This window comes from Peromyscus californicus, unplaced genomic scaffold, assembly GCF_007827085.1.
Source record: "Peromyscus californicus insignis strain IS unplaced genomic scaffold, ASM782708v3 Scaffold_24__1_contigs__length_46423439, whole genome shotgun sequence".
Classification (NCBI taxonomy): Eukaryota; Metazoa; Chordata; class Mammalia; order Rodentia; family Cricetidae; genus Peromyscus; species Peromyscus californicus.
Genome location: NW_026294535.1, coordinates 23,942,995 through 23,959,958, shown reverse-complemented (window position 1 = coordinate 23,959,958; position 16,964 = coordinate 23,942,995).

The window sequence follows — 16,964 nt, the reverse complement described above, 5'->3', positions numbered from 1 at the left end:
ACCCTCATGCTCATACTCACAATATTAAGTGAATTTGAAAAGTACTAGTGGGTTTTAAAAAGAACATAGAAAGCTGGAAAGGAAAAGTGGTAGAAAAGGAGAATATCTGGAAAGGATAGAATGGAAAAGAATTTGAGCAAAACTTTACATGTATGAACAAAACCTCAAACAACAAAACCAGAATAAATAAAATGGTGAAATTTACTCAAGGGAAACATTACATCAGAATGAAAAGAATGTTGTAATACATGAAGGGCTCTCACAAAGCAATTCCTGACATCACACCTTCTCCTATTTTAAAAAGATAATCATAATTCATAAGATAAATATTTATGGACAACAAATACAGAAAACCCAAAGATTCAAGAATGAAGGTGTGGTGGAAGAGTTCTGATTTGGCACTCGTTCCTGCTGGGACCAGAGCCAAGTGCCTTCTTTCTGGGAAGCCATTTCATCTTAGCTATTAAAAAAAACATCTTTAGCAATATTACATACCTTTGATCTACTGTGTTCCTTTTCTATTATCCTACTGAAGACAACAAAATTTTGACAAAGATTAATGATGTGCTATTACTTTTAATATCAAGTTATTGAAAGCCACTTATACCTTCAAGTTTAGAAAAGGGATGAAATATATATTGACACATCCATTTGCTTTTTGGGTGTCTGGATTATGAATAGTTGTAAATCCTGAATCTCTGTCTGTATGTGCTTGTTTTTTTTTTTTTTTTTTTTTTTGTCTTTCTTCCTTTGAGCACTAAATGAAGTCAATTATACCCACTTTGGGGCATTTTGTGATGATGACACCTTTACGCTGTCTTGAACATATATGAAGTTGAAATGCTAGTTTAAGAAGTGTTAAAGATGAAGTTTGTTTGAATCAAATTGCGTGGCATTGTCTACTCACTCATACAGAAACTTTAGCACATTACTCCATTTCCTTTTTTCCTTCTATCCAGTTCTGAGAGTTTGATAACACACTGTATATCCCTCTGTATCTGATCTGGATTTGGAGCTAGCATTCTGTAAATTGAGCTCTCTCGGGTGTTTAACTTGAGAGCTGTCATCAAAAACAAGGCTGGTTTCCCTCAATGTAGAAATTAGCATGCACACAAGTGGTATTTCTAGGATCTGCCCTTAGGGAAGCATGCACGTTTTCAGGAGTCTTTATGATCAAGCTCTGTTTCAGTGAGTTGAATAAATGGGGCGAGTAGTAAGGTTTTTCCTTAGTTTGTGGGAGCTAGATGTTGTTGTACATTTTTAACAGAAGTGTTTTGAAAAGAAGAGATATGGCAGGCTGACAGACAGAAATACAGTAACAGTTTATACAGGTGTCCTCAAATAAACAAAAATGTATCCCCACAAACTGAGGGAGTGTAACTCAGATACAGTAAAAATAAAGGAATCTAATTCAATTCTCCTTTAGATAAGATGAAGTATTGCAGGGTCTCAGGGATTATGCATGAACTGTTGAAGCTTGCGTTAATGCATCCAATAGCTATATCATCCATGTGTATTGGTTCATTGGGTAAAACCAATTTATGAAGAAGGGAAAAGAAACACAGACACTAAAAATGACTTCTCCAGAGCCATATGCCTAACAGCAGTGTATACAAGGATCCAGATGCACACAGCCTGACTTCAGAATCTGAACTCAATATACAAATATTAACAGACTCCTGGACAGCAATATTAATAGCAGTAGCTATTAGCCAGCTCTAGATGAAGATTATCTTCTTTAGTTCCCCTTTAACAAACTCTGATTATATATATATATATATATATATATATATATATATATATATATATAACACACTTTTGTGACTTTCTGATGTTAAAGCCTGAATTTAGAAACCAATAGGCATTATATACTTCAACTGGCAATGAAGGAAGATCAGAAGCATGCCTCCTGAGATCATGGGCTGTTTGCTGAAAAACATTTGACCATAAATAATCATCCTTACCTACACACAGAGTTGGTAAAAAAAATGTATATTCTGTTCTATAGAATACTGAACATCATTCTTTCAGAATCGAAAATTCTTTGTGTACTGTCTAAAATACAGAATTTAAGGTTAAATTATGGCATGTTAAATTATGATTTTATATGACATAAAACTTGTCTTCATTACTAAATGCCTATTTCTATTACCTATGTCACAAATGCAATTCCTGTTTGAATTTGATTTGCTGTTCCTATGTTGGTGCTGTAGCTCAAATGGTAGATTGACTGCCTGGTATGTTCAAGGCCATAATTTCAACTCCCAGAACCAGTACTGCATAAACCGAGCAGGAGGATGAGAAGTTCAAGGTCATCCTTGACAGTACAATGGGTTCTAGGCTAGAATGGACTGCATAAAACCTTGCTTTAAAAAAACAATTATTTGGGGGCAGAGACAGCTCAGTGGTTAGAGCACTTGCTGTTCTTATAGAAGATCTCGGTTCAGATTCCAAAACCCACATGATGGTTGACAAATTATCTTTGATCTCTGTTCCAGGGGATCTAACACCTCATTTGACCTCCCTGGGAGGCAGGGGCACATGGCATACACATACATACATGCAGGCAAACCATATAATAAAACAAAATACACATAAAATAAAAGAAGGAAATAAAAATAATTATTCTCCTAAGAAATCAATTTACATATGAATGTACTGTCTGAAACAGTAGTTTTTTTAGCTGTTGCAGCAATAGCCAGAAATTTGGTGCTTTTTTTTCTCTTATAGTACTTGAGGTCAAAGCATGAAATTAGTTGCACTTTGCAATAACCATGGTGGTTGTCTTCTAGTTGCTAGGGAACTGTCAATTGTTTTTTTTTTATTCTACCATCATCCTGTAAAACAATTATTCTGCTATTACCTTGTCCACTGTCCCTTTCTCCACTTTCAAAGCCAGCAAGGCAGCTTCTTGCTTCAGAATCCACATTGCCTTCTTCTATCTCAGATTTGTATTCAACTCCCATCACAATAATCTAGGATGGTCTTTTCATCACAAGATTCTTAATTTAATCATATTGGAAAGTCTACATTGCTACACAAATTCTAAGATACAGAGATTAGGCCTGGGTTATCTTTGGAAACAATTATTCCATCTACCACACTTCAAAATTTGATTACTTTCAGCAATAGCAAACCATGAAATTGTAACTTAGGCACATGGAAGACACTGAGCACACAGTATTTGTAGATGCAGTGGACGATTCATTGCTTGGCTTATCTCAAGGACTCATAAGGAAGCAGGAACTGAGATTGCTAGAATACAAACTCAGGTAATATAAGCCAATATTATGTCTTCAAAAGCATCCATTTATATTTAAAATTTACCTTTAAATATTTGCCTTATTAAAAATCGAGTTATCTCTGTGTTAGTCAGCTTAGCCTTCCTGTGACAAAACATCTATAATGAGCAACTTACTAGAAGAAAATGTATATGTTGGCCTGTGGTTTCAAAAGTTTAAAGCCATGGCTCACTAATTTTAGGAGTATGACAAGAAAGAATATTACATTAGGTTGTATATGATGATTCAGTGTTGCTCATTTTATTGTAAGAGGAAAGAAAAGTCAGAAAAAACTCTTCCAAACCCATTGAACTAAGTAATCCACCTATGAAATCAAAGTCTTCATGATTTAGGAACATCCCAATCATCTCATCACTAAAACTACTACTGTGGAGAATATGAACTTTGGCTGGGAAACTATTAAGGTTCAAATCTGAAAACCCAGATGCCACTTTCAGAACAAAGACTGTTTCATCAACTTTGGAAAACAGTTCTGCAGTTCATCAAAAGATGAGATACTTGAGGTATAACATGATTTAGTGATTGTATCCCTAGATATATGTCTAGAAGAAACAAGCCTTTCCCCACGCAAAAATACATACACAGATGCCGACAGTAACATCTGATTAAGAGTAGGCAAGAGCTGAAATAACTAAAGGTCAACCACCCAAGGAATAAGTACAGCAGAATCATTTATGCAAGGAAGTATTGTTAAAAGTTACAAAAGGATGAGCCTTGAAAGTTTCATACTAACTTAGATGATACACAGCAAAGGTTCATAGCATAGAATCCATTTCTAATAAATGTCTAGAGTAGGCAAGCCGTTGGAAGAAGATTAGTCAGCCTTTGCTTGGTGCTAGGAAAGAACAAGTTGGAAAGGAAAGTAGCAGAAGAATGCTAATGATTAGGTGACTTCCTTCCAGGGCAATCATTATAGGGACAGTCACATAACTTGGTAAATATACTAATATGATTCAACTATATACCTATGAATGATGTAAGTTATAATTTTAATGCATTAATTTTGCTTCATAAAAGCTCATTTACAAAAACGTTTACATTTACAAACATTGGTATCAAAATCTACAAGGTCAGTTAAAGTGACCACTGCCTCTCCCTGGGTTACATAAGATGATGTAATTTTTCTTTGGGAGCTAGGGCTGTTTGTTTCCTTTCATGACACAGTCATTTTTCAAGGCTAGCAGCCTCTTAGTTTCCTCAGATTGGTTTATGTGTACTTAAAATGAAGGTTCTTTCAGATCCTGATACTCCACAAAAAAAACCTTCAGTGAATCTACATTTGTTGTTTGCTTTAACTTATTACAACATACTTTATTCGGATCTTGGCTCAATCATGATCTCTTCAGGGGTGTTTTTGGAGTATACAACAATGCAAATTTGTTTATAGTAGCATTTATTTATGTGCTGTCTCTTTGTTTTCCAAGAGGTAAATTCCACAGGGCAGGAGATGGTTTAGTAACAATCTGGCCCAGTTTAGTTATGCACAACTTTCAGCCTTTTAGTTTTTATTTTTGTATGTGCTGATTATAGCAGCTGTCAAACTGCTTCAGACAGCAAGCTCCTCCTCCATAGCCTCTCTTCATCTTTACAGTTTTGCTGCTTTATCAGAAATGATCACTGTTTAGGACCAATGTCGGCACATATCAGACACTATTAAACATATGGTCATTAGTAGGCACAAAATAATCCACACAAACAATTCCGTACATCCAAACATTAGGACCCTGTCTCTTCAAGGTCTCCAAGCACATTTTTGCACAAAGAACAGACAAAACAATGTCCTTTTGTGGACATTGTCATCTTCCAGCAATTAGCTATCACCCTACTAGAGGCCAAGTATAAGATAAAAAGATACCAGCTTCATTTGATTTTGGATTTCTTTGTGTAAAGACAGAGATGATCTCCAAATCATCTCAACAATTGGATGCTTTTGACAATCATTAAATTCTCCACTGACAGTCCAAATGTTCAATTTATCTTACTTTTCAAGTGTCACTACTTTTCATTAATATAAATCAATTTTCCCACTTCCAGAATGCCAATTAACAATTCATCCACTGCTCAAAAAACCTACTTATAACAATCCCTGTACATCGGCCTTTTGAACATAGAGAGATTGATTGTCTACGCTATGTTCTTTATCATGGCCATTAATTTTTCTTACCCATTGAGTTTTAAACTAATCTCTAAAGAAAAAAAATCTCATCCTTTCTAAGCTTCCATATGTAAAGTAGGGCAAACACCTTATCCTTCACGATTGTACCACATTCTCAGTATCTATAGCTTTAAACAATGTAGATGCAATGCAAGTATTTCTAAAATGAGTTATTAGTACTAATTGACATACAACATTGTCTTCATATTTAACAATTAGTTGTGTATTACAATCTTCATAGTGTTATTATTTTATGTCTGTGTTTCTGGAAATTGCCTATTTTTTTCTGATTTCCATTGTGTCAGCATTGGATAGTCTGCAGGTCCAGGTTTTGGGGAGTCTGATGTTAACGTTTTGTCACTGTTTCAGTAATAGAGGCCAATGAAGTGACAATTTAATCCCAAAACACTGTAGTTATATTTTTCAGAAAGAATCATGGAAGTGCCTCAGATGTGTGTCTATTATTCCTATAAAACTGTCCCTGGGGCTAGGGTAGGCCCATATCCCACACCAGTAGTTGTCAGGCTATGATCTGGCACTGTGTGCTTTTTCTCAGCACCAGGTAAAATTACAGTGGATGGTGGAGCCACTTTGTTGTGCTTCACACTTGTGGCTAGAAGCATCATCAAGTTGTGTCATGCCCTGAGCCCAAAACTGACCAAGATCAGAACAATACTGAAATATACCAGTTCTCACATTACTGTGGGCTGTCTATTGCTAGAGTAGATCAGTAGACTAAAACTGCTGGAATAAAAGTCCAGGGTAGTGTGGCCGCTGGCCACTGAGTTTTCCCAGACTCTGTACACAAACAGGCTGGGGGCACTGGGGATGGGGGTCATCAAGAATCATCAAATGTTATGTTTTATCAGCTCAGCACTAAGTTTTCAGTCAAAGACACCTTTATTATCCCATTTTATGCCCAGAAAATGCAATCTTATGCCAGATTATCCTGTCTGAAATTGAAGTAGAACTGATGCATTTCCCGTGGCTGCAACTATTTCCCTGTTCTCAAGACCCTCACCCCACCTCTATAAAAGGTCAAAATCAGCTTTTTCCCTTGGCAGACCGATTTCCCATAGAAGAGAGGCTGCCTCTCTCTATGTGTGCTAATAAACACACCCTGGTTGAGGTCACACCCTGGTCTCTTTCTGCCTCCTGTCTCTTTACTCTGTCTCAGAAACCTAACACGTCTCTTACCTGATTTCCTTAGCTCTAAAAGAGATAGTCTGGTGGGTGAAAAGCTACTGAACTTTTTTCGTCTCCTCTTTTTGTATTTCTTTAGATGTGCTGACAAAATATTTTTTAAAGAAGTGTCAAGCAATAGAATTTATATATATATATATATATATATATATATATATATATATATATATATATATAAATAATAGATTTTATTTTCTGGAAAAGTGAATAATGCATATAATACTTTTACTCTATATTTTTGAATTTATTATCTATTTCCCATGATGATTTTGCAAAAAAAAAAAAAAAAGTGTCTCAGTGTCTCATTGACTGAATCCTGAAGAAACTCTGTCATTATATGTTCAGAGATAATAATTTTATTGGGTGCCCTATAGTATATAAATACTATGCAGTCTCTTTTTATTATATCAACGTATGGTTAACCAAAATGAAAGCATTTACTCTAATGGAAGCATTGTGTTCATACCTAAGGAATCTCATATGAGTGCAAATTCTGGGAGCTGATTTTAGTCATAAGTAGCTGCAAATCTCTTTCATCTTCCTCTACTCTCAAGTCCAGGAAGCCAACTACTGATTATTTGTGTCTTTTGTATGGTCCAAGACTGCAGGGCTGGGGTGTTTGTCAGCTTCATGCAGGTGCAACAAGGCAACAATGAAGAAGTTATTGACCAAGTCCAAGATGCTCAGGTAATGCAATTGCTTGAGCTCTTGTTAAAATGGCTAATCAAGGCAAAAATGCTTCTAAGAACAATCAGTCACGCCTTGAGTGAGGAAGCAGAGGGAGAGACCATTTTGAAGACTGCCCACTAGATTCATCTTCCTGAAGGTCCAGTGTACCTTCCCAATAATACCATTCTGAGGACCAAGTCTTTGTGTTTGGACTTTAGAAGAAAATTATCAACATCAAACCACTACACTGGGATACAGCTTGGCCTGGAGAATGTGAATTCTTACGTAGGAAGCTTTATTTCTTGAGTGAATAGGCTGATCTTTTGAAGGAAGAAGGCTTTTGTTTTTCACCAAATTCACTCTTCTTCTTATTTCTGTCTATGTCATTAACATGATAATCAGAAAAGTAGGAGGGAAAATGGAGGTATATATACGAAAGAAGATGAGAGAATAGAAGCAGCCTGGAAAGTTTGTCTAATGATGACATCTTTAAGAACAGTTAGTAACTGAGCTCCCTGCTTTCAGATTTTTGGCTGAAAAAAAAAAAAGAAACTGTTATTTTGCCTCAATAAATAAAATATATGAAGATGTGAAAAGGATGAAAATGAAAACTGTTGCCGTGATAGAAAAAAAGTCTTAATTCTTAATTTTCTTTCGATCAAGGAGAAAAGGGTAAACTAAAAAGTTGTTATCACTTTACTTTTAGGTACCCAAATAATCAGAGTTGTTCTATGGGAAAAATGAGCATTGTGCAAGCTTGTCATCACCTACATAATATAATCTCTAAGTCTGGACAAAAAAAATCCTTTACTGCAGGGATTCAAGTGTCTCATTGTCCTAATAGTGGCTGACACAGAATTGTTCACTTTTTAAATACAAAATATCAATATCTAAGTTTTCAAAACATGGGGTATTGATATCATTATTTGCATTTTCTTCTTTAAGAAAAGGTTGAAAATAAGGGGTATGAGTAAAAAACAAAAAACAAAAAACAAAACAAAACAAAATTTCTGAAAGATACAAGTTTACATATTATGGTTACTATTTTGCAAAGTGCAGCACTAAATGTCACCATTTGGCTATCTCTACTTTAAAATTGACATTTACAGAGCCAAGCTAAGAAGTTTATTGTTCCTGGGCAGGAATGACTAGAACCTGGGGCCTGAAAAACCGGTTTTATGAAGAGAGAAAACATTATCAGACTGCTTCACTTCCAGTTTGGTCCAGTAATAAAGAACACAGGTTATGTACTAGAAACAAGCCTATTTCCTCTGAGATGGCTGTGCTTTAACCCTTTTTATTCTGAAGAGAAAACAGCAGAGAGAGAAACCAGTTTGTATCTGGCCAGGGGAGTTATGTGAGCAGTGGAAAAAGAAGTGAGATTAAATCTGGTTGATTTTTTTCTCTTCTGTAAGTTTTGGCAGGGAAGGAAGATCCCGTTTAGATTACACACTTAAAAGTCTCACGGGTGCTCTCCACAGTCACACATGTCTCAATGTACTTAGAAAATGAAGGAAAAGTTCAGGATCACCAAAGTTCTTGCATGATGAAGGGGACCCTGAGGATATCAGGGAGCGACTCAGGATATATGGTCTGAACTTTTCTGCTCAGTAAAGATGGCCAGTCAGACTGGTAAAACATTTAATTAGAGAGCCAGGAAAAGCTCACTTACTTTAAAGTAAACATCTTAGGAATTATACAGGTCAATAATTTCAAATTTAATGCTCAGCAGTATTGGCATATTGGCAAACAAAACTGGAACTCATCAATTTTCAGCAAGTCCTTCAGACTTTCTTTCTCCCTTCCTGGTCTGGCTATCTACTGATGATGCTTTTGTCTGTCCATAGAAATGCCTGTGAAATGTTACACACTCATGTGATTAAATTTATGGTTTCTTAGATTACTTCTAGCTCTATGGAGAACTTTTTTTTATAAAAATTAATTTTTCCAGTCACTATTTAGCGCATACTTCTGTTTTCTGATGCAATGAAACATGCCCATCTTAAAATAAATCCTCTTGCCCAGAACTCCAGCTCTGAGTTGGTGAGCTGTAATCTACAGTAGTGGGAGAAACCATGTCTACAAAAGGACAGTTAGCAGTGACGGAACAAGGCAAGGAAGTAAGACTGACCTTCACAAATGCATCTCTAATCCAAACCACACATATCCCAAACCTAACCACTCCTTTGCTGAAACTCACAATGTCAGCACGTACTCGTATTTTACCTAAGATGCAATGAAATTATTGTTGGGTTAAAAACAATCATTTTAGTTGATTGCAATTAAATATTAACTTTCTCTAATAAAAATTTAATAAAACAGATGTAAATTCAGACTGACCTGAGGAATCAAGGAAGAATTGTTGCTCTTTACTTCTTCCATTTGAATGAATGCTACTGAGGCGTATAGCTTATATCTTGGATTTTTGTTTATTTATGATACGTATTAGTTAAAATAAAAGCAGATAATTGCATTATTTGTTAATTTTAGAAATTTCTCTCTATTTGATTTTTATAATAGATCATCTTTCTGATATATAAGTAATAAAGAAAAATGAAGAAAAATTACATACCAAAAAGAAATCCATGAGTCTAAAAATGAACAGGAATTGATCAATGCTTGAGTAATACCTGTACATACACACTCATGCAATTAAGATTTATAGAGATATGTCAGTCTGACTAAAGTCACTCTGAATTCTCAAACAAATATTTCTCCTTTATAATCCTGTGGACTATATAATATGCTTGAAACATTTAGACCTCAAAATGTAGCAAGCTAAGAAAATTCATGAGAATGAAGGAGATTTAGAAAAACAAGATTGATCACTATGCTCTAGAATATTGTGATCATAAATTTCAGTAGCTGGAGCATTAATCATTTGATATCTATAGTTATACAAGCATATTTACTTACATTTGTCATTAAAGTGATCTTATAAAAAAACATTAATATTGTCAACCTGGACCAGGGAGATGGAACAAGATTAAAAGTCATTGCTGCCATGCCTGACTTGTGTGCCCAACCTCACACCCCACATGGTTGAAGGAGTTAACTGACTCTCACAAGTTACTCTCAGATATGCACACAGAGGTACACACACACACACACACACACACACACACACACACACACACACACACACACACAGAGGGGGGGAGCTCACACACACCTAAAGAAATAAATACACAATAAAATTTATATAAAAATTGAAATAGAAAAACAAACTGTCAATATCCCATTGAATGTATTTTCTCAACCTTTGAAATTCAGTTTAAGTTTGTAAAATTACATAAAGTCTTGTATTCCCTATGTGAGATTTAAAGTATGCTCTAGCCTAAATTTCATTTCATCAATAAGTATTGATAGTCTATTTTAATTCAAGGTAAGTAAGTCATTTACTCTGTTGTAAATCAAAAACAATGTAATAAAAATAATATACTCAAGCTCAAATGAAATATCATTTATTATTCAAATTAGGATTTGGTTCTGATTTTATACTTGAGAATGTGTAACATATAAACAGAAAGGATGATAGCATATTGAGCCTATGCAGTAAAGACATACTATTTATATACATGATTTTTATCTGTGCATTACCAGAATAGGGAAAATAGAAGAATTTATTTAAATTTTTTATCTAACAGTCAAATAGAGTTTAAATTTTACCACACAGGCCTCTGAAATCAAACTCAATTTTCACAGGAATGAAGTTATCTTGTGTTAATGCAGAATTCAATTAGGTCAAAATGCATGCCTTTCTTCTCAAGCTCACAATAAATTCTGAGGGTTTTAAGCAGCAGATTAGTTTGTGTAATAAAAATATTTTCCTATATGATTCCACTTTAAACAGTACATTGGAAACCATATGAGAAACATGGATAAATCAGTTTGGAATTAGGCATACAGAAAAAATACATCAAAGGTAGGGTATAACTCAGGGAGCATGAAGGAAATATCTCTAACAGTCAAATTCAACCAGGGATTGTTTATTAAAAAGAACTAATTCAAAAGATGAGAAGGTCACAACTTTCATGTGAAGAATTCCTTATGGGAAAAAAACAAACAAACAAACAAACAAACAAAAACCCCCCAAAAACTGGTTCAGTAAGCAGCTGCCTTCCTTCTCACTTATTGGCAACTGGGGGTTGTTTTTGTCCCAAATTAACTAGATGTCAGAGAACAGAATAGCTTGCTAACGTAGAGAGTACAGTCTTTCCCCAGAAGATCGAATACAGTGAACCCAGAGGGACACACAGACACACAAAGTACCACAAAATTCACGCTTCGGTTTTTCAGCATACATGCCTGTGTCTTTGGCCCAGATAACAGATATATTGCCTTACACATACCCAGAAAATTCCGCAGCATGTCAGTTCAGTCTAAGGTCTCTCTAAACCCTAAAGACAAAATCTATCACAACCATTGTTCTTACAATGAAGTAAAAAAGATTAGCTACGTATCATATGACTGCTAAGCCTCTATTTCTGTAGTTCATTGCAAGCCCTAGGCTAAATAAACAACTGCTTTAATCTACAATAGGCTTACTTCATATAATTCTTTCTGTCTGCCAGTGACCAAGCCCTTCCCCAAAGAATTGGAAAGCCTGCTTTCCCAGAATCCCATTGATCCGGACTAGGAGGCTCCCAGTAAATTTAGTGGAGTCTTGCAATAGGCTCCTTGTTCAGTTGCCTTTCTAGTAAGGAGACCAATAACCCCAGTACAATCTCTTTCTGATGATTTAGAAGAATGAGAAACCCCAAAGAAGTAGTAGGCTTAGCTTCCAACTGCTTGGAATTGTGACTGCTTTTAAATGAGAAAACGTTCCTCCTTTGGTCCATGGTACTCCTGTCTATTTCTGTATCAGGGATGTGAAATTACTCTATATTGCTGAACAAGAAGGAAAAATCCTCAAAGGGGGAGTACCTTCACAGTTAACTTTCGGGCCCCGTGATTGAGTGTGCTAAGAAAGTAGGAGGCAAGTGGATAATCCCTGTCGCTTAGCTTCCCACCAATTGAGATTCTCATTACACAAGCGGACAATCCTTAAATCCCATTAAGTCTATTTCTGCTGCCAGAAAGGTCACACAGCCTCAAAAGAGGCAACATCGCCCCCAAGTGGGAGAAGTTGGGTTTGGGGGATGTAAGTTTCAGCTTGTTAAGATATGGAGAGGCAAATGGGTAGGGAAACTCATTACTTAAAGAAACAAGTTGATACACATCATTTTCCTTCATCAGTCAGAGTTCAAGGATCACTCAGTTCAAAGACTGCTTAAAGGTTATGAGTGTGGAAAACAGCTCCGAGGTAATGCAGTACCCTCAAGCAGTTGCTAAGGGCTGTTTCTACCTGTAGAACAACAACAACAACAAATACCAGAAGAGAGAGTAGGTGTTGGAACTCAGCGGCAAGCAGTCGTGTGGTAAAGACTGATTTGAGAAACTGGAAATGCAGTTTTGAGACTATGAAAATATGCAGTAGCAATTAAGACCCTTTGGAGGAAAACAACCGGAAGGTATCAAATTCCCCAGTCTCCTCTTCCCATTTTTTTCTGACCTGGGATAATTCTTGGCTCACTGATCCCAATTAGAGGGAAGGCACTGACGTATTGTACTCTGGCCACTTTCTGAAAGTAAAGGATCAAGTGGAAAATGGTTTGGGAATAAACAAAGAGAAGTCATTCAATATAATGATATCTAGAGATATCCACAAGAAGGGAGAGTTTTATACATCTATATAATCAATTGTGATGTGTTGAATATCTCTAAAGTCAATATGGAACAGAGAACAGAGTCTAAGGATGACAGTGTAAAAAGACTCAACCCAACGTGGCTAACCTTGAATAAAGAGGCATGGATCCATGGGCCAAGAAATGTGACTTCCAGAGTAAGGGGGGGAAAAGGAAACATTTTGTTCTATATGTCTCCAAAAGGAATCCATTCCACTGACAGCAGGATTATAACCCAGTGAAGTCTGTTTCTGACTTCTGAGTCCTAAACAGTAAGATAATAGGTTTTGTTTTGTTTAAGGTTACTACATTTGGGATAATTTGTTATGGCATCAATAAGTAAGAAACTAGTGGAGTTTCTTTATTTCTGAGCATCTCCAGTTAGGATCAGTTTTCCAATGATGCTGTTGATGCCAGCACTGTAAGGAGTTCTTTATGATGAAAAATATGTGGGATAGATACCCAGAAAACAGAGACTCTGTGGGCTCATTCCTCTAAGCCAGTACTCAAACTGTACCTTTAGAAGGTGTTTTAGTATCCCATAAAGCTGAGAGCTTCTGGATGGCACCTCTTAGAACCATCAACAGAGCCCATAGTCACATTTTCCCCACAACTCCTCCACTTTCTTCTCTATAAAGTGTGTTAGGTAGAATGCCATGCCCATAGTTCGGTATTCATGAACACTTTGAATAATGTTACTAGCTTGGCTAGGAGGAAATCTAAACTCACACCCATAAAATCTGTCAACCTTTGTGAGAGGATAGGAAAATCTAAAGTAATTCATTTACTTCTAAATGCCTGAGTATTCTCAAGAAATAACCTGACACCTGGCCCTTAGTGTGTTATAATCCTAATATTTGAATAGTGAGAGGCAGCAGCTACTAGATCAGCCAAGGTATGAGCAACCACAAAATCGAACCCAACCCTGTCATTTGGCCACTTACTTTAAATAATTTGATCATTATTTTGTTCTGACTTATCCAATAAAGAAAGCTAAGATAACCAAGCCATTTTGTCTTTAGACTCAGTGCAAGTCTGTAAGCCACACTGCCATTGAACCTTAAGGTCCCATTAACATAGGAAGAGATAAAAGCCATGACAATGTTTTGGATGTCTGGATAGCCGTGTCTATTCACATATTACTTGTGAAATTTTTGTAAATGTTTATGCAGAAAGAAAAAAAAAGAGATGTCTATTTGCTGGCTTTTGGGACCCAATTCCTCATACTGGGTTGCCTTGCCCAGCCCTAATACAAGGCAAGGTTCTTAGTCTTACCACAACCTGATGTGCCATGTTTTGTCTCTACCCATGGGAGGCCTGCCCTTTTCTGAACAGAAATGGAGGAGGAGTGGAAGGGGGTATAGGAGATGTGTGAGGAGTACTGGGAGGAGAGGAGGGAGGAGAAATTGCAGTCAGAATGTAAAAATTAATTGATTTAATTAATTAATTAATTTTAAGAAGGGAAATAAAGAGCAAAGAGTAAGAAAGTTGACAGATTCTGTTGTGGATTTAAACCCAAATGAAGAAGAGGATAGAAAGCAGATGAAATCTCAGATAAATTCAGCAAGGTCATTTCTAAGCTAGAACTGAAACTCATTCTATACAGCCCTATGTCTCCGAGAAGGAGGTCTCTCTTACTATTCCTACCACACTGCATCACTGAGGAAGGGAAGCCTGGAAATTCAATGCCTCAGTCCAAATGTGGGGATGGTTGTCAAAGGTCGCCACTCCCCTTGCATGAGCTCTCACAACAGTGCACAGCAGAAGGGGAAGGAGAAACTGAATGAATGTAGGATTATACACAGACTCAAACTCGGGATGTCTTTGAAATCTGTCTCATTTCTTCCACCTTCGTTGGTTTGCTTGTGTGTTCGCTTGAAGCATGTGAAGGCAGAAATTTATGGACGGACCAAGCTTGAGCTGTCAAGGCAGGAAACAAAATGGGGAGTGGAGCAGAAAGTGGCGTTTGACTAGAATGCACTCCAAACCATTGGAAGAACTCTCGTCTGCTCACTTTTATCTCCATCCTCAATATCATCCCACTCCACATGCATTACGAAATGCAGTATTTCAAAACAAGATGTCCTTCGAGCTGAGACTGAACATTTTTAAGTCTTTCTTCCCACCTGATTTATGGTTGAAAGGTAAGTTCCTCTACACTCTTTACAAAAAAAAGTTGATGTCGGCACTCAAGTAAGTTTGCAACTTGCCTAGTTGATCATGTGTAAGAAAAGTTATGCTTATTCAAGTACTTTTCTCATGATTCCATCAAGGGTCTCTAGACTGCCACCCAACACCAAAACTTCTATTTTAAAGTCATCATGTTTCTACAGACTTTAATGTCAAAACCTGGACTCTTAGAATTTCAACAAGCTTGTTAGAAGCTTGTTCCACAACATACCTCTAAAAGAGACTAGTAAATGGGCTGGGGAAATGGCTAAATGGGGAAAGCTCTTCCCATGCAAGTACGGGGACCTGAGTTCAAATCCCTGCAATGCACAGAAGTGCATGGCCTCTGTGGACCAGCTAATCTGTCATACCCACCAGATACCAGCAAAGAGACCTTGACTCGAACAAGGTGAAAGGCAAGGCCTGACAAGCTAGGTTGTCATCTGAACACCACACATGTACCCTGGCATGTACATTGCTCCCTCACACACAAACATCATATAATACCCATGCACATATTTTTTTTTTCTAAAAAGGAAGCAACTAACAGTGAAAAGCAGAGAGTGGAGATATGTTCACTGTGGCCAAATGGAAAGAGAAAGAAACAGAGCTTTAGTCGCCAGCAAGTCCATCTTCGGTGTACTAACATGAGGTCCAGAATTAGATAGAGAACCTACCAGACTCTTTTCCAAAGAGCTATCTATACCCTTGTGTATTTCTGCCCACAGTGTACAAGAAGTGCAACTTTTCTACATTGGCTATTAACACGTGCTGTTACATGTGTGCCTATGACTGCTCTTTCCACGTGCCTTATGTTGTATCTCACTGTGACTTTGATTTACTTTCTCAGTGACTAATAAAACTGAGCAAGTTTTCGAACACTGGTCATTTCTTTAGAGAAACACGTATTCAAATATTTTATAAAGATATGATTTTAAAATGATCTGTCTTATTTTTCCAGTTTGGAGAATATGTTCACTGTGTTATTTAAGTTATAATTTTTAATTCTTACTCTGTAAAAAATAAAAAAGATACTGTGGGTTGTAACAATAGAAACAATTTTCATTATTAATTATGGTGTTTATTTTTAGAATTGCAACTGGTATTGATTCATATAAAATGTTCAGTGCGGAACCACATCTTTGAAACTTGGAAGTGTTCCTTAAAATATGTGTACTTAAAATATAGATATTTGATTTCTTAAGTATTTACAATTATATATTTAATTGTACTTTTTCAATTTTCCTTATGCCTCATGACAAAATATAAATTGTGTGCGTCTTACAATACTGACAAATTAGAGAATTCTCATATACATTCTGAAGCATTCTTTTCTTTTGTCTAAAATGTATAGAAATCATATTTGGATTTCTTTACATATTTATTGGATTTAATCATTTGAGCAATTTACTTGAAGTTTTATAAAATAGTTATGTAAAAGAACTACAATGGAGAAAAGTCCTGTGTCTGGTTCTCAGAGTTCAAGTGACATCACACAGAGCAATACAAACAATCGGGGCTTCTCCTGCAGGATTAAATCAATCTGACTAAAACTGCACTACCATTCTCTCCGTGTTGTGTTGAAAACAGCATTAGAAATAAAATACGAACAATTGCATTAGTTATTCTGGATATACTTCACAATAGTTCAGAGAACTCGAGAAAGAAAAACATTTAGTAAGTGCTGGATTTTGTCGAATATGAACTACTAATCATTCTGCCAACACAAGGAATATGATG